Source organism: Heliangelus exortis, chromosome 22 (assembly GCF_036169615.1).
Source record: "Heliangelus exortis chromosome 22, bHelExo1.hap1, whole genome shotgun sequence".
In the NCBI taxonomy this organism is placed as follows: Eukaryota; Metazoa; Chordata; class Aves; order Apodiformes; family Trochilidae; genus Heliangelus; species Heliangelus exortis.
Window position 1 is genome coordinate 4,762,462 of NC_092443.1, and position 22,789 is coordinate 4,785,250.

At 43.7% G+C, this 22,789-nt stretch overlaps 1 long non-coding RNA gene across 2 annotated transcripts; it reads left to right on the forward strand.

The window, feature by feature from the left end:
• Positions 1-596: 596 nt before the first annotated feature.
• LOC139806485 (uncharacterized) lies at positions 597-10,663 on the forward strand. 2 transcript variants are annotated; one of them, XR_011730250.1, is made up of 3 exons: positions 597-938; positions 5,536-5,739; positions 10,116-10,663. It is a non-coding gene; the product is annotated as an uncharacterized lncRNA (long non-coding RNA). The 2 variants fall into 2 exon arrangements; XR_011730251.1 differs by lacking the exon at positions 10,116-10,663 and adding an exon at positions 7,559-8,032.
• Positions 10,664-22,789: the final 12,126 nt, after the last annotated feature.

The following is a 22,789-nucleotide window of genomic DNA, read 5'->3' on the forward strand; positions in this document are numbered from 1 at the left end:
ATTTCCTACACATTTCTTTATCAATGCAGGTTGCCAGGGATAAAGCTCAGAAACAAAGTTGTGATCCTTCTACTATTCCCCAGTAGTCATTCCCAAGCATGGGAAAAGGAGGTTCAGCTACTGAGCAAACAAAAGCTGTATTAATTAGGCTGTTATTTCTGGAAAGTGTTTTGAGGTATTTTCTCACTGTTATTTTTTCCCCTTTTGTGGAATGCCTGTGCCTTGTGACCCCACCTGACACTCTCACCACCATCCTTGCTCTTTCAAGATCTCTTTTATTGCCAGACAAAGGGAAAAATATATATTTGAATGTGGCCACCACATAGGCCACTCTTAACATCTCTACAATGGAAAAAAATGTTACAGAATAAAGACACCGTTGGCATTATCAGGAGGCCAGAGAGGCAGAGAGGGCTGAGGTGTTATCACACATTCCAAGGATTAAAGGTTGCCAGCCTTGGCTTTGGCCACACTAGGGCAGGATTTCAGCTGGTGTAAACCAAAGCAGCTTCCATGAAAAAAAAATGAACTTTGTCTATTATGTACCATGACTTCCTTGCAGCTGAAGAACACGTGATGGAAAGAGATCTCAAAGGTCACTGCATCCAGCCCTCTGCTAGCTCAGGCAACTGCACCACACAATCCCACTGGTAAACTGATCCAGCTTCATCATAAAACCAGTCAGGCTGCTGCTTGCCACCCACTCCTGCTGCTGAAGGCTGTTCCAGTACTTTCCTCCTCTGCTGACTGCAAACCTCCTTCCAGCTTTCAAACAGAATTTATTAAACAGAATCCATTTGGACTTGCTTCCTGAATGCACAATTTTAACCCAGCTGGGGGTGGAAGCAGAGGATGGTGGGACTTCTTTGCATTGCTTTTGTTTCACAAAACTGAGAGAACATTCCCCAGATGTAGGAAGCACACTGCATGGATGAAAGGTAGGGATCAACTCTCAATCCATCCCTTTCCTTCTCACACATGGCATGCAGGCAGTGTCACTGAAGCTGCTGAGCTTTGTGCTATTTTATTTCAGTTTTTAAAAGACCACTTTCACCTAGGCAGAGCTGTTTTCTCACAGCAAGACTTATCCCAGGACAATTAGAGCAAGGAGAAAATATCTGTACCAGTTGTTTGTCTAAGGTGCCAGGTGAACCACAATAGATCTCCAGGCAGTTGCATTAGAAAGGGTGCATAGGATCACCAGGCCAAATGTGAACATAATTAAATCCTGTGAGCTTCTCAGTGAGTAGAGAGATGGGTTCCTTCTGTCCTCTGCCCCTCAGCGTGTTCTGACAGCTTAACAGGAAGAATAGATTAAATTTAACCATTCAGGTTCATCTGACTGTGATTCTTCATGTTGGCTGCATCATAACACTGAGAAACAAACCTGGGGGCAACACCATGAGTGTGGCAGCATCACTAGTGACTTGGAAAGGTGACCCTGGGCTGCTTTTCAGTCTTTCACTGCACCCAGCACTGGTGAGAGGCAAATCCTCTGTGCCTTAGACTGACCTGAGGGCAGGTGACAGCCTGGGCTGGCATGGGCTGGGCTTGCATCCTCCTGAGCATGTTTATGTTTAGTCAAGAAGGTTTCAAAGCCTGGTATGCACATTCTGTTGCTTCCTGCACAAAAAGATAACATTTTTGGCTAGCATATTCACCTTGCTGAGTATGAAAAATATCAAAGGAAATATGCTTTATTAATATAAATATATATATATATGCTTATATATATATAAAATCAGCTTGAGAATCAAGATTTCTCCAGAAGTATCTGTAACCCAAAAATAGCTGCTGGCAAGTTAGTACATGAAAACTTAAGCTGTTGCCTTGGTGCTGTGTGGTGCTGAGCATGCTGGCCCCAATTCTGTGCAGGCCTTAAGCATCTGTTTATCTGGGAATACACTGGGAAGAGCTTTGCCCTGAGCCAGGGCCACCCAGTTGGCAATTTGCAGGGCTGAGCCTTGTGCAGAAGAATCACAAGTCTGGATGCAGGATGTTTGAGAGGGTAGAAGAGCTTAAGCTGCCTCTCATGCATGCCCAGAGCAATCTTTTGCCTTGCCCAAGAGTAGATGAGCCAACCTGTACAAAAAATGCTCCTTCTTGGTGTTCCATTCTTGCTGTGGAGTTCTCTTATGAGGCCACCATCACCAGGTACAGTCCAAAGGCTGACACTCATGTGTCAGGGAAAACCTCTACAACACAGCCCCAGAATGCTTATCCACAAACTAGGCTCAGAAACTCTAGGATGAATAACTGCAAAATTTTTTGCTAAACTTCCCCTTCTCCCCCTGTCTTCCTCGGACTCATTTTTCCATTATATAATTTCTTTTTGATTCTTCTTCTTCCCACAAACCTTTACTCTTCCACTTTCATCTACCCCAACCACTCTTTCTATGTTTAACACCATCTTATTTTCCTTTTCTTCTGTCTTGATTTTTTTTCCCCATCCTGGTCTGACATGGCCAATCACATTCTCCAGCTATTCTCTTATTTTCAAGCCTTTTTCTTGAGTTTGTTCCAGTCCTTCCTCCTCCCCTTCTGCCTCTCACAGCTTTCCTCTGCCTGACTCCAAGGCAGTCCCATTCCTGGGCTCCAGGGAAGGGGTGTGGAGCTGGCACTAGGAGTCTGAGCCCTGGAGATGAAGCAATGCTGCTCCATTGGGATCTCCAGGGCATGTGGCCATTTAACAAGGACACAGGAACACACCTGCCCCTAAGAGGCTTTGAAAATTGGCTTCAGAGGCACAAAATGGGTCAATAAAACCAAGAGATTAAATCTATGGCAGAGCTTGTATACATATGAGAATAAAGAGCTTCAGAGGCTCCAATTCCTGCCTCAGCTGGGGGGGTCCCTGCTCTTGGCCAAGTAATCAAGCTCTGCAGATATAGAAATGAGGCAACAGAGTCAAAGCAGGGGACAAGAGCTGTTGTCAAAGGCAACAGGGACATCAGGGACATTACCTTATGGGTAACCCTGCCCAAGGTGTCCAACACCAACCCAGGTCAAGAGGCAATACTATTTGGTTTTGTGTCATTTTTTGTTTTTGGTTTTTTTACTGCATGACAGTATTTGAGATTACAAAATCATGTCAGAGCAGGGGGTGTACATAATAACTTGCAATAAAAAGCAAAACTGCTGGAAGATTTCCCCTTACAGGCTTATTTTGTCAAATATTGTTCCACATTTACTTTCTTCCCTCTTAAACTAAGAAATAGATCCTCCCTCTGCATTGTGAGAAGCACCTTTTGAAGACAAGGATGGAAGAATGGGAATAAAATAATAAAACATAAAATAAACCCTGGAGCCCATGCCTCTACTCCCAAGTGCAAGGGGATTTCAAAGGGAAACATTTGCAATTTAGATTTCTGAATAGCAGTGAAGAGCCCCACCACTGACTCCTTCCCACTGAAGATGCTGGGGCTTTATTCCTCTGTGTTGGAAGATGATGGTTGAGAGAAGACTTGAGAATAACCCTGAGAACAACTACTCAAAGCCCTTCAGCTATTTAGTCAAATGAATTCTGCAAGTCATTCAGATGGCTCATATCAAGGTTTTAGCAGCCTGGCTTCCCCCCACACCTCCTCATGTTGCCCGAGGAGGTCGTGTCCTGCTCTGGGGAAGAAACTGCATTAAGCTGCCACCCTTGTAAACTAAAAGGGACCTCTGGCTGTGGCAGACTTTTGGATGCTGATACTGTTTCTGGAGGAGGGACAACAGAGCCTGAGTGGAGAACTGAAGAAGCCCCAGGTCTCAGAAGATGGTTGTTGCCAGGAAAAAAGTGTTTGACCAACATCTCTGGGGCCCAGGATGGATGGACCTATTGTCAGTTGACATAGGACAAGGATTTTTGTTCTGTTTCAGCCTTCTCCAGCTGTAGATGACACTTGCTACATCCCATCCTCAAGAAGTCTGTGGCCTGCAGGCAATCTTGTTGCTTTACAAGCTTGGCTATTGACTTCAGTGGAAACAAAAGGGGGTCATTTGGGCCAATGTTAGTCTTGCAATTAAAAAAGTGGATCTGCAGTGTCCACCTCCCACCTTTGACATTGCCCAGGCCCACTGGCCTTATTCTGCTCCATCAGAAGCACTCAGCAAGCACAGCAAGGTGAGCTGCATGTGCTGATTTTAATTTGGATGAGAAATGAATTGCAATAAGTTCCCCATCACCCCAGCAGCCCCTGCATGGCTCAGAGATATTTAGGTGAGAGTGGCACTGAACAAGGGGAAGATATGATAACAGGGGCCTTGCTGGATGCTCTCTACCCCCTCACCCCATAACTGTTTATTAAAGGTGAATTCCTGAGGGTGTTTGGAATCCATCTCTGACCAGTGGAGATAATAACATTGAAAGCTGTGATGAGACCAGCCTCAGCTTCCAAATTTCCAAATCTATATGAGTTTTTGAACTCCTGAGGGGTTAATATAGCCAGGCAAGAAAGTGGACAACTAACCTGTACCTAACAACCACTCAGATCAGCACAGCTGGAGCTGATCATCTGATGATGCAGAGCACTGGACATCCCCTCTCATACTCCTCAGGTCCCTTCCAGCCCCCAGTCAGCATTTATGTTTTGAGATGGAAATAAATATTTTCACAGCTCAATGAGAACTGGTGCCTGGACATAGGAAGAAGATGACCAGCACTCAGCTTCTTGGATCTCCTGAGTCTGATTTATGTCACCTTTGAGACAAACCCAAAATTAGTATGTCCCTCCAGAACCTGAAACTGGAATCCTGAGAAGAACACAACAGAACCAACTCATGCAGAAGCTGAAGGAGGGACCTTGGCAGCTGTTCCCAACATGAACATTGTGTAACTAAGAGGCACTGCAGATGAAGCAAAGCCAACATGACAGTCACAGCTGGGCTGGCTTCTCTGCTGAGCTTTGTCTCCCCCTGACCAAGGGCAGACATCACCATCCCTTCCCTTTCTGGGGGCCAGATGCAAACCCCCTGAGCAGCCCAGCTCAGGCCTGGCCTCTTGAAATCAAAACTCTGCCCATTCCTGGTGACTTTTGCTGAGCTACCCTGGCACCAAGCAGCCAAAGACTTCTGCTGACCGTGGGTGATTTCTTTCCAGTTCTTTTTTTGCTCTCTCCTGGATTGCCTGCTGCTGCAGAGCTCCCTTAATGTCAAAGAGAATAAATGGATCAGGTGGAAAATGCAGGGAAAGAAATTCCCAAACTATCCTGATAGAAATAGTTTACCTTCAGCCAACTTCACTGTTAAGTGCATAACAGAAGTCTGTGGTTTCTAGGGTTCCTCCTCACAGGGAGCTGAGAACTGGCAACTCTGCACACCCTCTGTTCCCACAACCAGCTTCCCAGTTCAGCCAGAAAAAGCAAAGTGGGTGGGACAGCCAAGCCTTGACTGCTGAGTTCTTTCTGGATGCATGTGGAGAATTGACAACCCCTCCAGTGGCATCATATATCTCCCCCTTCCTCCTACCCCTTCTCCTTCCTTTGTTCTGAAACCTTCCTGAAGCTCTCCATGTGCCAAACATTCCTGATTTTCTCTTTCCTTTTCCCACAGCTTTCTGTTCCCTGCCAAACCCCTTGTGTAAGAACTTCAGACCATTCCCTGCATGAAACAATTCCAGCCTGGAGGGCTCCTTGCTCCAGTCTGTGGACGTGCCAGCCTCAGGATGTCAACGGTCCTTTCCAAAACCATTATTCCTCCATTGTCACCTGCTGCTGAGGGGAATGTCACTGTAGTCCAGCTGCTCTCCTTCCCTTGGTAAGAGCTGATGGTGTCTGGAGTGGGCTCTGGGAAGTAGAGGAATAATGCCTGTGCATCTCTAGATGAGAATGAAGCTCCACAAACCCTCTGGATGTGCAGCCCTGGAGAAGAAAAGCATAAAACCAGAGTGAAAAACTGCATTTGGACCAACTGCAGGAACTATTCAGAGGTAGCTGGTGATGGCAATAACTGAAGTTGAGGATTTTCAGTACAACCCCCATCTATGCTGATTTATTCCCTTCGTTTCCACGCTTTCCTGTCCCACCCTTCATCTGCCCTGTAAGTCCCTGTGTGCCTGTGTGTGTCCCCTGAGCTGCCCACCTGACAGCCCCTGATGACAAGGAGCTGCTGATCCCATGAATCACAGAGCTCTTAAGCCCTTTCTCATCCCTTCTAAACACATCTCTTCACACCAGATGATGCAGTGAGCTTCTTATATATCTCTCAGTTGCCTGGTTACCAGGTTAACAGTGGTGACAAATGCTGGATGACAGTTTGTTTAACACTGCTTCCTCCTTGATCTCAGCTCCAGCCTTCTCTAGCCCTAACCTCCTTCAAGCCTTCAGATGCTCTTGTTCACAGTGTCTCTTTCCAGAAAGCACCTTCCTGCATCCTGCATCCCGTTTAGTCCCTCCTCTCATTTCCAATGTCCTCCAGCTGAATTCCCTTGTCACAGACAACTTTCCCCAGGATCCCTCAAAATATTTTTGCATCCTTGCATGCCTCTGTTCCCAGGAAGGCTGCTGCAGGAAAGATCAATGCTTTTCCTCTAACCCTGCACTGGAAAGAAGACACATCCATAGAGCACTGATCCCTTACCTTAATCTCTCAGTCTTGAGGAGAGATGTTTGTCTTTATATGTTTACATATGACATCATGTAAGTCTTACTATTGCACCTGTATTATAAAGGATTCATATCAGTAATAAAGCAACTGCAAACCTCTCTTCCCATCCCTCATATGCAGATGATGTTCTTTAGAGCATAGGCAGCCTCTCTTTTAGAGGTTTATAGTGCTGACCACAATGCAGTTCCAACTTGTTCCCATAATGCAAATCAAAGGTATCTTAAAGCTTAGATTGCCTTCTATCTTGAAAATTAGGAGGGGCTTTAATATTCCTCAGTTTTATTGTCTTCCTCTGGCCTTAGTAGCATCACTGGAGCTGCTGAGGAAATGCATCTGATTTTCTAACCCCCAGAACTCCTTCCCAGAGATAACAACTCCAAACATTAAAGTCTCCCTGAGCCTGGCCCCGTGTGATCCTCTTGCACCTCTGACACTTCCGAGCATCTTCTTACTCCCAGCTAAAATGGTACATTAGTCAAATGTACACAGCCAAAAGTGCTCTACAGCTGGTTGGTCTTTTGGAGAGAGGTGTCTCAGAGGTTCTATGAGAGGAATTTGTCCAGCTGGCAAACAGACTGACCAAAATATATTTAATTCTTCCAGCTCTGAAGCCCAGAGCTTTTGGATGAATATGTGCTTAACTATTTATAATTGACCTTTGCACAAGAGAACATGAAATTTTTATAGCCTAAAGCCTCATTTATTAACTTTACTGGAGTGTAAAATATTGCTGTTTGCTATAAATTTGTACCAGGACAAACAATATATATGCTAATTAGTGGTTGTGCAGCCATTCAGGGGAGCATGTGCTCACCAGTCATTGCCACCAGGCAGGAGAGAAGAATGGAATAGACAAATGACAATTGAGTAGTTTGATACTCTCTGTTCAAACACTGAAGTCTAGAGAGGTGAATTAATGGTGTTCATTTATAACAAGTCCATTTCCTTTTTCATTTCCTTTATAAATTAGTCCAGGTACCATGCTGTGTCCCTGAGAGAGCCCATCAGAAGCAACCTGCTGAGGTGCACCTGCCAAACAGAGCACTCTGGAGTTCTTTCATCACTCCTTACTCAGCTTTCTTCTTCCTTTGCCTCCATTCAGCCCACCCATTCATCTTCTCCATTTTGCCTCCTCCAAGTGCACTTTTTCCTTTTATCCTTTCCTCTATTTTTGTTTTTGTGTTACTTTCATTTTTGTCCTTTTTGTTCCTGTCCCTCTTTCACTCTTTCTTCTTTTTTTTTTTTTTTTTTTTTCCTTTTTTCCCCTCACCTTTTCTTCATAGTGCCTCTTGATTCTTTTTTTCTCCCCAGTACCTTTTTTCTCACTCTATATTATCCAATTAGTACTTTTGGGATCTCACTGTTATTTTATTAACTTTAGATCATACGGGGGCACATGTCCTTAATGCTCAGTATGAAATACAACCACAGGGGAAAAAAAAAAAAAAAAAAAAAGGGGACATGTTCCATTTCTTGTGTCTGCACCAGCTATTTTATGGCTGGTTGGCTTTTGGTAGCAAAGAAGCAGAGATAATAAGCTGAACCTGTTGGAAACATCTCAAACAATCCAGCATCTGCATCTGAAGATCTCCTGGCCACAGGAATATCAGTATCTACAGGATGGAAAAAGGACTGGCAGCCTGTTAGCACTGAATATCACTACTCTCAGAAGTTGCCTGGTGATGGAAAAGGAGAGAAAAATACCTTTTTAAGGCTGCTGGGTGGTCACAAAAATTTGGACATGGATTTGAAACAGTGCTCCTCAGAAGGCATCCTTCCTGTCTTCCATCCTTCCTGTCCTCCATCCTTCCTGTCCTCCATCCTTCCTGTCCTCCATCCTTTCTCTCCTCCATCCTTTCTTTCCTCCATCCTTCCTCTTCTCTCATTTTCCTGCACCCCTCCACACCTATGGGATGTAACAAACAGGCAGAACACTCAGCCAAACCCATAAAAGTGCTCAATCATCATCAGAGAGGGCAGAAGGACACAACCAAGGAAGATCCAAACATAATAAAACAACTAAAATGTTGTGTATACGTTTTCCTTACTTATAGATTTGGGATGTTGCTTTCCATAGAACTTAGACCATTTGAATTATCAAATTGAGTTCATTGAATTGTTAGGGATTTTCCATCAAAATATTTGCAAAGTAGTATTCCGTTACTATCAAAATAAATTAAAAAAAAAATAAAAATCAGCTAAAGAATAACAGCATCTCAGAAATTGCTTCAAATTTTTCTTTGAAGTAGACAGGTAGAAGGCCTAGTCTGAAGGCCGTGGGAGAGAATAATGTGCCCCAAAATACCATTATCATGAGACACATTAACATAAGTGGAGGATTTTAACTGAAATTAAAATTTTTAGCATTTTCAAATTATTCTGAGACAAAAATACATTTATATTTAAGTTTTCCTGCTATCAGTTCTATTAATATATTGAAATATCTTAATGGGACAAAGCTCTGCATATGAGTCAGATCTGTTATAAATGTTAAATCAAAACATTTCCCTAAGCCCACAAACTTTCTGCTTCGTGGGGTATAACATAAACCCTGCTGTGAAGCTGTCCTCAGGTATCTGTAAAGGTAAATAAAGAACAAAATACTTCATTTACCTAACGACTGGAAAAAATAGTCAGTTAATCAATCTCTTTGAGTTTATACGTGTTAAAAGAAAAAGCTTCCTTTAATGATTTTTTTTTCTTATTATTTTTTTTCCCATTAATTTTAACAAATTTTAAATTAACATAATAAAATACCAAAAGCTCCAGGGTTTTTCAGGTCTGACAGAAACACTTTGCTGAAACCACAGGTTTTGCACTCATGTCATTTAAAGACAGACTTTCAGTTAAAGTATGAGTTTGGATTTAAGAAGAAACTTACCCCCACAAGCAGGGTTTGTGGTCTGGGGCTGAAATCTCTATTGCTGTGCTTGACCCTTTTTTATCTACAGCAGGACAGGTGGCCCCTCCATGCCTCAGTTTACCTATAGAAGAAGAGAGGACATGACATTGCTGTGATACAGCTGAAGTAGAGGCAATTTTGGATGGATTTTCTTTGAAATGTTAGGATTTTGGGGAAGTGAGAGGACAGGCCTGGAGGAATTTATTCCTCTTGTAGTCTGGTCTTAGCCTGGTTGAGCACAAGTGTGGTCTGGGTGTTGGGGCTACTCCAGCTCCAGGCTGCAGCATCTCCAAGGCTCCAAAGAGCAGGGAGGGCTTGGTTGAGGATGGAGTGGGAAGGGGAGATGTCAGCCTGAGCAGAGCTAACAGTGTTCAAACACCCACTGCCTTCAGAGATTTTTTTTAAAATTGCTGATTGTGAGAAAAATTATGGGCCAAATTGTCTGCTTATGTAGCTCATCTCAACTCCAGCAGAGCTATAGCAGGAGATACATCAGCTGTATCCAGGTTTTTCACAAGCTTTCTGTGTTCAAACAGCATGAGAAGAGCTGAAAAAAATGCAGGAGGCTTTTATAAGCATGTTATGAATTCTTGCTTATGTTATCTTCTCTATTTTAAATCTTTAGGATATGCTGAGATCATCGGGGAGCAGGAGTTGTATTTTTGGTTTTTGTTTCCAACTGCTTCTACAGAACAAAAGCACTGCATGTTTTCTTACCCACACAAGAAAAAAAAAAAAAAAAAAAAAAAAAAGAGTATTCCTTAATAATTGCCTCTAAGAAGTGGAGATTTACCTGAAAGACCAAAAGAAATGTGGTGCCATTGGACAGGAGGGAAGGAGGAGATGTCTGGGATTTTTGGACACAGGGCAGTGATCTGCAAGTGCATCCCTACTAATCCTCAGTATCAAGGATGTCTCTGCCAGCTTTCTCTCAGTGCCACTCCATTTTATATGAAAGGAAGGTCTCTGTGACCTTCTTGGTATCTCTCCTTTTCACAACCTCAGGAGGGAAATGAATAGTTAATGACCCAAATTCTGACTTTCACCAACCACTGGACTGCCCCAAATAAGAAACGTGGACCTGGCAGCCCCAGCCCCTTCATCACATCATTGATTTAGAGATATCTGCAACATTAAATGCATCAATAAAGAATTTACAAGATCTTCCTCCCATCCTTTTAGTATCATACAGGAACTGCATTATTCACATGTTCCTATATTAAAGCATAAACTGAGCTTTATGACCCTTTTTTTTTTTTTTTTTGAGCAGTCAGTGTATCAGTGAAGGCATCACCATAAAAATATTGCCCCAGTTCATATCTGGCATAAAATTCCATTGATTTCAGTGAGGCTGTGGAGCTTGGCTCACTGCTATGAACACTTTCCATGAAGTCAGAGTATCTGGAAAACCTCCTTACTCACATGGCAAAGCCACTAGGACATTTTTCCATGGTGTTCAAGCTGCTGATTCAAACCTTTCTCCAATTTTTTGCAATCTCCCTATTTTCTGGCTCTTCCTGGGATGACCCAGCTGGAACTGGTGAAGGGGAGGATGCTGTGAACCTGGAATTCAGCCATGGGGAGGTTCTTTGAGCACAGCTCCTTAATCCTGCTCCAGGACCACCTCCATCACCCCCTGCACGAGAGGCAGCTGAACCCAACACCAAATGCTTTGTCATTTGCTTTCTGTTGCAAAGAGTGGGTTTTATACCTGGTTTTATACATGGTTTTATCTCCAATCAAATTAATACTGACTAAGACTGGAGCAGCTCAGCCAGCCTTGGAGCTGCACAGCTTTTCTGGATGGTGCCCAGAGCCCGACAGGCCTGGCAGCAGCAGCCAGGCTTAAAGTGTTGGGAGTGAAGGGACTGCTTGGTGGACAAATCCTGCACGAGGGTTTCGCTGCCACTGCTAATATTTGAGCAAAGTGTTTGCCAATTCCATTAGTCCAAACAAGTCCCTGGATCCCAAGGAGAAGGCTGAGCATGCCCCCAGGAAAAGAGATGCTGGTGGTCTGGCTGCTCTGTGGAAATGATGCTGCAAAGTAGGAGGGACAGGACAGGGATAGAGTAGGACCAAAGAGAGAGTGTTCTGCCAGCAAGGATGAAGTGGCTTGGCCAGGCTTGGCTTGGCTAAGGGATGGGTGACTCCCAGTGCTCACACACCATCCCCCCCCCCAACCTGGAATGGAGGAAGAACCAGAAGGAACAGGGAAAACTTGTGGGTGGAGGTAAGGAGAGTTTAAGATGGCAGCACAAGGAGAGAAAAAATATTAATAGCCCTAACACAAATAAAAGGATCTCTGAAGCCAACAATGCTCAATGTAACTGCCCACCCTCCCCTGGAGCTGCTGCCCAGAATGTTCCCCTCTCCCTCAGCCACCTCCCCACCTTAGACACTGAGAAGGAGGTCAGATGGAATGGTGTAACCCCTGGGCTGCTCCTGGCTTTGTCCCCTCCCAGCTTCTTGGAGGAGCTGATGCTGTCCTGGCCAAACCCCAGGCAGATGGCAATGGATGGGCTGTCAGAGATGCCTGACTTGGGAAGTCACTCCCAGGGGGCAAACCCTGACTGCATTCCTTTGACTTCTCCAGACATATCCTTTCTCAAATTGAATTTATCCAGGTGAAACATGAAGGTATTTCACATTTACTTTCCATTGGTAAGTGATCTGCTCTACTGTCAGAGGTTGACAGCATTTTGCTTCTCTTAGCTGCTTTCTTGATTAACTTGTCCTCATAACCACTCAGCTGTGCCTGGTTTCCACCACTACAACTTGCCACAAGGTCCTGCTGATCTGTTGACCTCTAGTTTGAATAATCAGAAACTCTCTGTCTGGGAAGAAAATATCACCCCTGAGCACTAAGAGTCTGAGCTCAGGGAAAAAAGCTCCTCCAGGACATGGGGAAGGAGTAGGAATGTCTGGATTGGACAGAATGCAACATGGACTAGGGAATGAAGCTGAGCACAGCAAGCTGGCAGATCATAGTATCATAGAATCCCTTTGACTGGAAAAGAACTTCAAGATCATTAAGTCCAACTGTTAACCCAGCACACTGCCAAATCCACCATTAAACCATGTCACTAAGCACCATCTGTCTTTTTTACCTCAGTATCTCTACCTCTCTGGACAAGTCCAAGGGGAGTTATCCTCCTCTTGCAAAGGTCATTGTGTTTCCAGATCCCTTCCTCTTCAGATCAGACCTGAAATCAGAAGGTAGCCTTGGGAAGCAGGGACAGCTTTAGTGCAGTGCAATCCTCCTTGTGCTTGGCACACGCAGACGTGCCCACGATGCACATCCTCACATTGAAAACTGGCACAGACCTTGCCACTGCTGTTCTTGTCAAACAGAAAATACAGCACAGCTGGTTTAATAGCCTTTAAAAGTCCCATTTGGAGATGTTCAGAAACTGAGCCTCATCATTACAGATACGTTCATAAAGCTGTCATCATTAATTGCCACCCACTGCCACCACAGTGCTGAGGTCACATCCCCAGGAAGGGAAAGGCCAGTTTCAGCTGGGCTTGAGCCCACAGCTGGGGATGTTGTTATCAACCCTCTTTATCCCTGAGATAGCACCGTGGGCTTCTTTGAACTAGCAGAAAATCCTCCTGCTGCCCCAAAGTTCAGGCTCTTTTTGTTCTTGTTTCAGCTCCAAATGCCCATCTGTCTCCAGCCATTTCCTAAATTATGCCTGAGCAGCTTCCATTTGTTTCCTTCTGAACCTGCTCCAATATTGCAGGTTTGAAAGTTCACCTCCAACCTGGCCATTATTGGCTTTACCTTCCACTTAAGAACAAGAGTAAAAAAACAGGAGCAGAGAGAGGCAAGCAAGAATCCTGAGAAAGAATAAACAAATTAAATGCCAGCTGAGCTCTGAAAGGTATTTCCTAGCCCAAACAGAAAACACAGCTTGCCCTTTCATTTTATATCACAAATAGATGGCTGTTGCTTTTCTTTTGCTTTTTTCCCCTTTCTTTTCTCTTTTTTTTTTTTCTTTCCCTTTTAGTGACTCATCCTCAAACTCAGCAAGGTGGTTGTGGAAGGGATAGATGGAGGTGAAATCACAGTGAAGTGGCAAACTCAAATGAAGAGAGTACTAAGATTTGGCAGGCTGTCCCTGTCCATGGCATTATACCTCCCTCAAGTGAATTCTTCTTGCCAGTGTTTCCCCTTGGCTGTCCTCCTCTCCCAGGCTCTCCTCTCTCCATAAATCAATCCTGAATCTCTGTGCTTTGGTCCTACATCCTTTATCCCTCTTCTCTGCCTCTGGGCAATGCTTTTGGATCTCTCTACCATCTCTAAGGAGCTTTTCTTTCTTCAAACCCCTCAGTTCCAGTCCTTCTCTTAGTCCCCAAGATGTCCCATTCTTTTCCTACACTATTGATGTTTGTCAGCAACATCAGGGATTTGGCAATTATACTTTTCTGATCGCTCATTTAACTCCTCACTCTCATTTCTGTCATGCTCACAGAATCACAGAAAGTTGGAAGGCACCTTGAAAAATCCCTGAGAAAAAAAAAGATCCCTCCACTTACAGGAGGTCACACAGGGATGTGTCTGGGTGAGTTCTGAATGTCTCCAGAGAAGGAAACTCCACAACCTCCCTGGGCACCCTGTTCCAGTGCTTTCTTCCCCATTGCCACCTCACCCTGCACCCATGAACAGCCCCTTACCTCAGCTTTCCCCCTGCAGCCATTCAGTCTCTGGCTTTTCTATATTCCAGAAAAGCACCAGCTTGAACACCCTTCTGCTTCAGGCTCCACTAGTTTGCTGGTAATACATGCATCATCACAGCATGGTTTTCTCTCTGGAACTCTCTCAAGCCATCTCCTGGGTGATCTCCAGTGCACCATCCATCCCATGTCTTCAACTCCCAGCACACACACGAGGGAGTTTCTCCCCTCACACCCTCTCCCTCCCAGCAGCCAGCTCCTGAATCATGAGAAAAGAGGAAATGGAAGTTATAAAAACTCACTTGCAGGAGAGATGCAAACAAAACCCAGACCAGGCCAGGACCCAGCTGGCATTTTCCTGAGCACCAGAACCAAGAGGAGGGTGAACAAGGAGGGTGAGCACTGCTGAAAGACAAAATTGTCCAGTGGAGGATTGTGAGGAAATGAACTGAGAGATAACTAGGCAGACAGATAGGGATACACAGATGTACTGATAGATAGAGATACATTCAAATTATTCATAGATTCCTTTCCTTTCTTTCACCCTTTTGCATCAATACTGGTTTTTTATTGGGGTCCAAGAACACCAGTGCATCTGCAACCAAATCTGTAACCAGATCTGTATGAGCACTTCAATATTTGCCTGTGCCTCAGGAGACCTCATTTCCATTCTTACGGATCTATAAACTCATGAGTGCAATGGGGTGCTATACAGAAGGGTGTTTCTATCAGTCTTGCTTTAAAGATATGTTAAAGGCCAACAACAAGACTCCTATGAAACTTTACATATTCATTCATACCATTGGGAACAACTTGTCTGAGAGCAGGGTAAATGGAAGGAGATCAAGCTTTCCTGTAGAGCTAATTAAGAAATCCAAATAAACCCTGATCTGTGTTATAGGACAATTCCTATTAAGTAACTTGCCATGATTTCCTTTCTTTGAGTTCACCCCTAGCCACTGGCAGCCCAGGGGAGGAAAGTATGTGGGTACATATATATATATATATATATTCCTTCTTCCCACCTTAGGCTTGAGAACAGGACCAGAAAGTAAAGAAACTACAAAATGAGCTGAATCCTGTGTCCTACTTGCAAATCACAACACTTTGCACTGCCTTGCTTCAGGTGGACAGGACTGTGGGTTAGAAGGGTCCATTACAGCATCCTTTAGAATTCTGAGCCTTGCAGCCACCTGTAGCCTCCTCAAGAGCCCAGTGGAACATTTAAAAGCAAAGCTGCAGCGTTTTCTTTTAAAGAGCTGTTGTTCTGTCTCCAGCTAAAGTGCTGTTGTAGCTCATTTCTGGGAGGGAGAAGCTTTGCATGGCTGTGTGACTCTGCTGCTTCAGACAGGAGTCCTTGGGGAACCATCACACAGTGTTGAGCCAGGCTGGTAGCTGGGCAGCATCCCAAAAGTCCTGCTGCACTGGGAAGGATATATCCAGGATACAGCCCACCCTGTCCCATCCAAAGTGCCCTGGGGGATGATTATTTCATGTCTTTCCCTTCAGGAAAGCTCTGAACACAACCCCAGGGGAAAGAAATTTCTCTTCCCCCAAAGCATCATCTCCCTGAGCACTGGAGTGGAGTCAGCTTACAGATATTTTTCATTCAAATAAACTGCTAAGGGAGCTTCCCTGCCCTGTGCTGCTGTTTGGTTTTGTGGCAACAGAAGAGGCTCCTGTCACTCTGGCTCCTTGGCTTTTCATTCACTCCCCACAGCTCCTTCACATTCCCTGAACAGCCCTCTGGCCAGCTCCTCCCATCCGTGCAATGACACTGCTGGGCCTCAGCAGAGAAGAGAGGTGTCCTGAAAAACCAGACTGAGTGTCTCTCCAGACATTTTAGATGCCTACCATTAAAAAAACACCCACTCATTAAATTTCACCCTGGCTTTATTATCTACTGTATGACAGCCATCTTCAACAGCCCATTCCTGACCTCCTTCAAGTCAACAACCAAAACAGCTGTCTGGCTTCCAAGGACTGTAATCCTGGGTATCCCTTTGCAGTAGCACCAGCACACAGGCAGAAGGGGAGGGAGAGGAGAAGAAAAAAGTTTAAAAAAAATAATGAAAAAATCCTGAAGTCTTGCACGTGACAAACCATAGCAACAGCATGATCCTAACACTGCAATCTCTGTCCTCCCTGCACTTTCTCCCCAGGGAGCAGATCCCTCATCGTGTTATGTGTTCACTCAGGGACCAAGAATGTGCCAATTCATTATGGTGCCTGCTTGGGACTTTGGAGAGTCTTTCACTGTATTTCTTGGTGTTCTAAAAAACCCTTGAAGTCCTATATTTGGTGTGAATCAAATCAGGTTTTCTCATTCTCTCTTTTAAATAAGTCAATATACTATTATCGGCAAGAATGGGTCTGCAATTTTCAAAAATTAGTAAGGAAATTAAAGAGTCAAAGAAAGAGAGTAGAAATGCATACAAACACTCATAATTTACTAACATTTTCCATAAAACATCATTACCCATATAATGAGCTCTTGATTTTTTGTGAACCTGCCACCTTATTACTGGGTTTCCAAGTGCAGCCGCCTATGGTGAGCAGTTAGCTTACTCACAACAGTAAATACCAGTTGCAGTAATAAAGATTAATTGGTAGGATATTCTCATCATCCACACAGCAAGCTCTTTCAAGGTGCCATCCAGAGCACCTATATCTCTGTGGGCCTGGCAGTGAACACGAGGGTCACAGGAGCATCAGGCAGGGAACCCTCTCATGAACATCATCTGGAGCCAGGGCTGGTGGGGTTCAGGCATGGCAGTCCCAGTAGCACAGAGCACTGGAGATGCTATGGTATCAAATCACCTTTCACTCTCTGGCAATGATTAATTATTCACTTAAAACTAAGTTTCATCTCCTAGCATTACATCCATAGGAAGGAACCCTATTTTGGTACCCATGTCACACTCTAATCCTAAACAAACTCGCAGAGAAATTCTGACATCCATCAAATGACCACACAATATGAAAATCCATTGCAGGGTGTATATTTTTTTAGCAGCACTATTGAATAAATTAACTAGGCAGCAGAGCAGTAACCTTGAGATAAATGATTAGGTGGTTTTATTTTTTAGTTGGGAAAAAAAAAAAAAAAAAAAGATGACACAGTTTTATCATATTTATAATAAAAGTCATTGACATAATAAAACACTCCCATCACATCAGTATTCATTTCTGCAAATAGAGCGCTGACGTTTTATAATATTAACATGTGTTATAAATGTCACTGATATATTAAGATTTTCAGTCTCTCTAACCAAAAATACGGAGAGATGACTGAGGAAGAGATGACTAATGCTAAGAGATTAAAGAGAACATTTTCTCATGCAATTAAATAATCTTCTGGTGATTGTGAGCTGAGGGAAACATATGAAAGTCCATCTCTGTGATTGCAGTTTCTACCATCAGAACAGGGTGACCCAAGGCTCTGACTAACTGGGACATTAGGAAAATTCAGGCATGCTGGGAAAAGCAGGAATTAGTGAGCTCCAGGGCTCTGTGCAGTGTGTGGCAGGGTGGTTGCAGCTATCAGGGCACCCTAAACTGCTCAAAACCTTGAGAAGTCCCTTGGGCATCTCCTCACACTAAGCAATGTGGTTGGGACCAGGGCTGGAGATCTTCCTCCCATCCCCTAGGATGTAGGGCCAGCCTTCAAGAAAAGATCCCTGGGCTTCCACCTTTCCTGCAGGTGAAAACTGAGCCCTGAACAGCTGCAGGGAGCTGAGTCCTGAACGGGACATTTGCTGTCCATGGAAATGCCAAACTCTTGGCACAAGCTGTTCCTCCAGCTGAGTGGATGAGCTGAGTTCACAAACAGGAGTCTGACTGCAACATGACAAGGAGCCAAGACATAGCCTGTCTTGCACCAAAAACCCAAGGGATGAGTTGTCAGCAGAGCCAGCCCAAGAATATGAGCTTCAGTTAATGACTAAGTGACAAGCAATGAGCAAGGACTGAAGGAGTCCCTTGACACCATGACTAATTCTTTCTAAGAAAAACTTGCTAAAGTTCCTGGATCCCATCAGGCTTTCATCAAACTTAGAGATCCTGTCAGGCACTGGGCTTACAGCAAAACTCTGCTAACCAACAAGTAAATTTATGTCTCAAACCCAGAAGCCTCCTGGAGGAAATCCAGACTAGAAGACATGAGCCCTTCTGGTCTTCAAGTTTGAACTTCCTACATAATCCAGTCTGAGACTCTCATCCCATGACTTTTGTATGACATCTGGGATTTCTGTCTGGGTTACTATTTTTATCAGAAGGAGCTACTTGTGCTTTGCACAAAGTCAATACAAAGCCTTTACCCCAGCACAGTTTTTGAGTCAGTTATGGGGACTTTTATTCTTTTAACCAACAGTTAAAGCAGTGCAGCACCTGAAATTCATTCCCTCCCAGCTGTTTAAATGATACTTACATTGTTATTAAGTATTTTTCCTCCTACACAGAAATAACATATATTTATTGAGTAGGATGTTTCCCTAAAAAAAGCTCATAATCTGATCAGGCAAAATAAAAAAGGAAATTAAAAGCCAGAAGCAAGCAGTTAAGGGGCTGACCCAAAGTCACCCAGGTTGGCATCACAAGAAGGACAGCAAATAAAAGCTGCCTGAGGCACAGGCTGAATTTAAAGATCAGAGTTCTCAGCTTTGGCTGCTGAGATCCGATTACAGCAATGCACTGCAGCTCCCTCCACCAGAAAAAAAAAAAAAAAAAAAAAAAAAAAAAAAAAAAAAAAAAAAAAGTACTGACTGCAAAAGGGTGGAAGAAAGGAAGCAAACTGTAAATAATTTTTATTTATCTGTATCTGTGGATATATCTATATATCCATGACTATCTGCCTGCCTAGCAATCCTTCTTAACCTCCTCTTTTCCATTCTTTGGAATGTTTTCACCAGCTCCCCAAACAAATGTCACAGCCATTGTCAAATTTCAGTTTGCAGGACAGAAACTGTGTGTACTTTATATTACTCATTTATATTCAGGGAAACAGTGTTGGTATAATTATGCCTGAATAGCTACAGGGATACGGAAGACCTAAATAAATCCATTCCTGGACGACTGGAGTCACCAGTTTTAATGAGGTTTGCAGCTTCTTCCAGTTCTGTTTTGTCAGTGTTGGAACTCAGAGTCTCTGAGGTCTTTGAATGGGAGCAGGTGATGGGAAACAAACCCACTAAACGTGTCCCCCCAGCACCTTGTTGACCTTCAGAGGTTCCATCCCTTGTTACTGCAGAAACATTTGTGTAAGGGTAATTTGATCACGGAAATCCTCCTGGGGTTACAGCTGCTACAGGGCTGGAAAGGGGTCTGGCAGGGTTTATTTGTGTCACTTGTCAGGGTTTCTTCTCCTGGGAGTCCCAATTACAGCAGCGTCAGGGAGGTATAAATTTAAATCCCCAGGCTCCCGTGCGTCTCTGCAGATGAACTCATTGGTGCCTCTGAGAACCATTCCCATTATAAACTATCACCTAAAATGACAGAGACCTTGGACTGCTGAGAGCAGAAAAAACAATAAACATCCCACAGAGAGGAAATGAATCTTCCCCCCTCTCCACCTTTCTCTTCTGCTCCACTGCATAATAACGGGGAGTGTTTGGATTGCAGGGGGCTGCTGGGGCCACGGCTCAGAGAAGGAGGGAGAAGCAAAGGCAGCAGAAATGGAGATTTTGTACTTACTAAAGCAAGTTATTTTTCAACCTGCGCTCAGCTTTAAAGTTCACCACTGAATTATTAAGTGTGGCAGGCTTAGAATCTGCTTCAGCAAATAACAGCTATATTTCTTTGGGAAAGCATGGAAGCCCAAAACTTGGGGCTGTAGGAAAAATAGAGTAACTCCAGTGTCTGGCCTGGAGCCAGCTGCCTTTACACCATCCACAGGATGCTCCATGCTTCGGGCTCCTTCACCCTGTCACTGTCCTTCCCCTATTGCTGGCTCCTTGTCTCCTCTCAGCCCAGCTGCCTCAGAGAATCACAGAATGTCTTTGGTTGGAAGAGAACTTTAAGATTATCCAGTCCAAACTTGGACCAGCACTGTAAGCAAGGGGTGTGGGGAAGAAGAGAGAATCTTGGACAAGGAAGTGAGAGGAGACAGCATAGATCATAGGGTAAAGATTCCTAATGCAAAGATCAGGATTAATTAAATCATGAGGGGGGAAAAGTGACATATATCCAAACTTGCACTTCTCTAGGCGTTGCCAAAAAATCCCATCCTGCAATCAAAAAACATCCAAATGTGCATTCATGTGCAAATGACTGAGGGGCAGAAATGCCAGATTTTCACTCTATCCACAAACTGTATCCAGGTTAAACAGGTCACTGCCTAATTACAGACCCTCCTGATCCCTGTGGACAGGCATCTCTCTGCTTATCCTCTGACTGCAGTTGCATCATCATTATCTGCCTGGCAAGAAGGAGCTTCCAGTGGGGTTGCACTGGAATAAGGGGAAGGCTCAGAGTTGCTACAGGTTGTAGACTCAGACCAGCATCACTGGGAAGGAGGTGTCTGATTCACACGGGGAAGATTTCCCTTGCTACTGAAGTGGTGAAGACTTAATTGTGCTTTTAGATGATAACTTAGTTTCAGAAGCAGGAGCTGTATTGTACAAACAAGGAAGCTGACTCAATGAGACACCCAAGACAGCCCAGCCCAACCCCTTCGAATGCCTTGCATAGATGATTGCTTTTCCTACAAGATTAAAAACTGAAGCAACATGAAGTGTTGGTGTGTCTCACAATGAATTCTGATTTATCAAACACGATTAGTGGGTTATGAATATGGATGTGGTTCCTAAAAAACAAAAGAAAGTTCATGTGGTTCCTTTAAAAGATTATTTGAAACTCGAGGAACAGCAACACAAATATATTGTGTATAAAGTCAGGAAATACGGAAAAGAAGGGATGGAAGAAGGGGGAAAAAAGGAAAAATCAGGTGAGCTCAAGCAGGATCAACTATGTCCAGGGATTTACTGTAGTTTAGTAAAGTGAATGCCATTTCAGAATGGAACAGAGTTGCCTGGAATCTGTTTTGACATTTATTATTAACCCTTCTGCTTTAATTTACACTCAGAAACCAGCAGCTCAGATTCAAGAGGGGGAGTCCTTGCTCAGCCAGGCTATTTGTCTTTTTCCTGTTTTCCCCCAGACACAGCCCTCAAGCTCTGGCATCGGATCCCATCTGCAGGAACCAGACTGGAGGTTCTTTATCACAGCAGGTTCCCAGAGACCAGCAATCTTCTACCAGCTGGTTAAGCTGCCTTTATAGCTGTGTTACATGGGAAGAAGTGCATAAAGGGGTAATTAGGGGACAAGAAAAGGCCCAGTGCAGTTCTAGAAGACTGCCTGGGGATGAAAAGATGGTGTTTTCAGAGCGTGGAGCTGGATGCAAGGAGTAAAGTTTCACACTGAAGGATGGTGAGAACAATGAAAGCAACTGGGAGCTGGTTCCAGACCCATCAAGGGCATCCTTGGACAGCTGGGGACTTGGATGTTGTAGAGGTGACCTCCAGCCATAGCTAAAGCCAAAATTCCAGGCTTTCTGCCTAAAAGGGCAATGGAATCTTGTCTTCAGAACAGCTTTCAGGTTCTCTTCATAAGGCAGCACAAAGAGATGCAGTGTCTATGTTTCCATAGAGTTGGCAGAAGCACAGGGCTACTCTTCTGTTTTGAGGGCCTTAGACCTCTAAGCAATATCAAGATACCACTCTGCCTGAGCCTACAAGGTCTCCTGTGCTCATCACCATGGTATCTGAGTGTCTCATTTATTAGAGAAACAAACAACTCACTTCAGAAGGGAGTTAAGGTTGCTAAGTGACAACAATGTACTTACTTATCACATCATTTGCAAACCCCTCACACTTAAAAGAAAGGAAATGAATGATTAAGGACTTCTGAAACCCTATACTGCTCACATAATAAACATATATATTTAAGTTGAGTACAAAGAAGTGCAGCTTTTATTTTGGCAAAACAACCTCATGCTTAACCTGCGGAGTGATGCTTTTTTTGTTTCCTCTCTTTTATTTGATGTTTTTATTACATTGAATTTGGTGTACAACCATTTTCTTTTAAGGAATACTCATAAGTGGCAAATATATTTAGTTAGTTGAAGGATTTTAAAGTACTATTACTGTTGAGTAACACTGCATTTGTAATAGGTGAATATGTGCCCTTTTAATGGGGAAAAAATATTTCCATAATATTGTGTTTTTCCAAATCAATAGTAACTTTGTAGGTGTCTTTCAAATTGTTTTACAAGGGCTTCGTTTGCTGTTAAAATTCTAGAAGTAGTCATAAAAATGTCTCTCTCTTGGGTTAGAATTAAGATTACTGAGGAGTCTTAAGACACACGTTCTGTTGAATTTGACAAAACCATTTAGGTGACATCCAAGTTCATCTAAAGCCAAGAAGGACTTTGACATTGCCTTCGGATGGGTCAGGATTTCACCCATTATATGTTTTATGCAGGCAATAAAAGATGCATGATGTTCTTAATTATTTATCCTCTGGCTTTTAAGCACTTGGGTTTTGTACCTAATGCAACAGGAACAACTGGTGCTGGGGGAGTAATGCTGTTACTTAATTTTAACATGTTTGAGGAACAAAATTGCT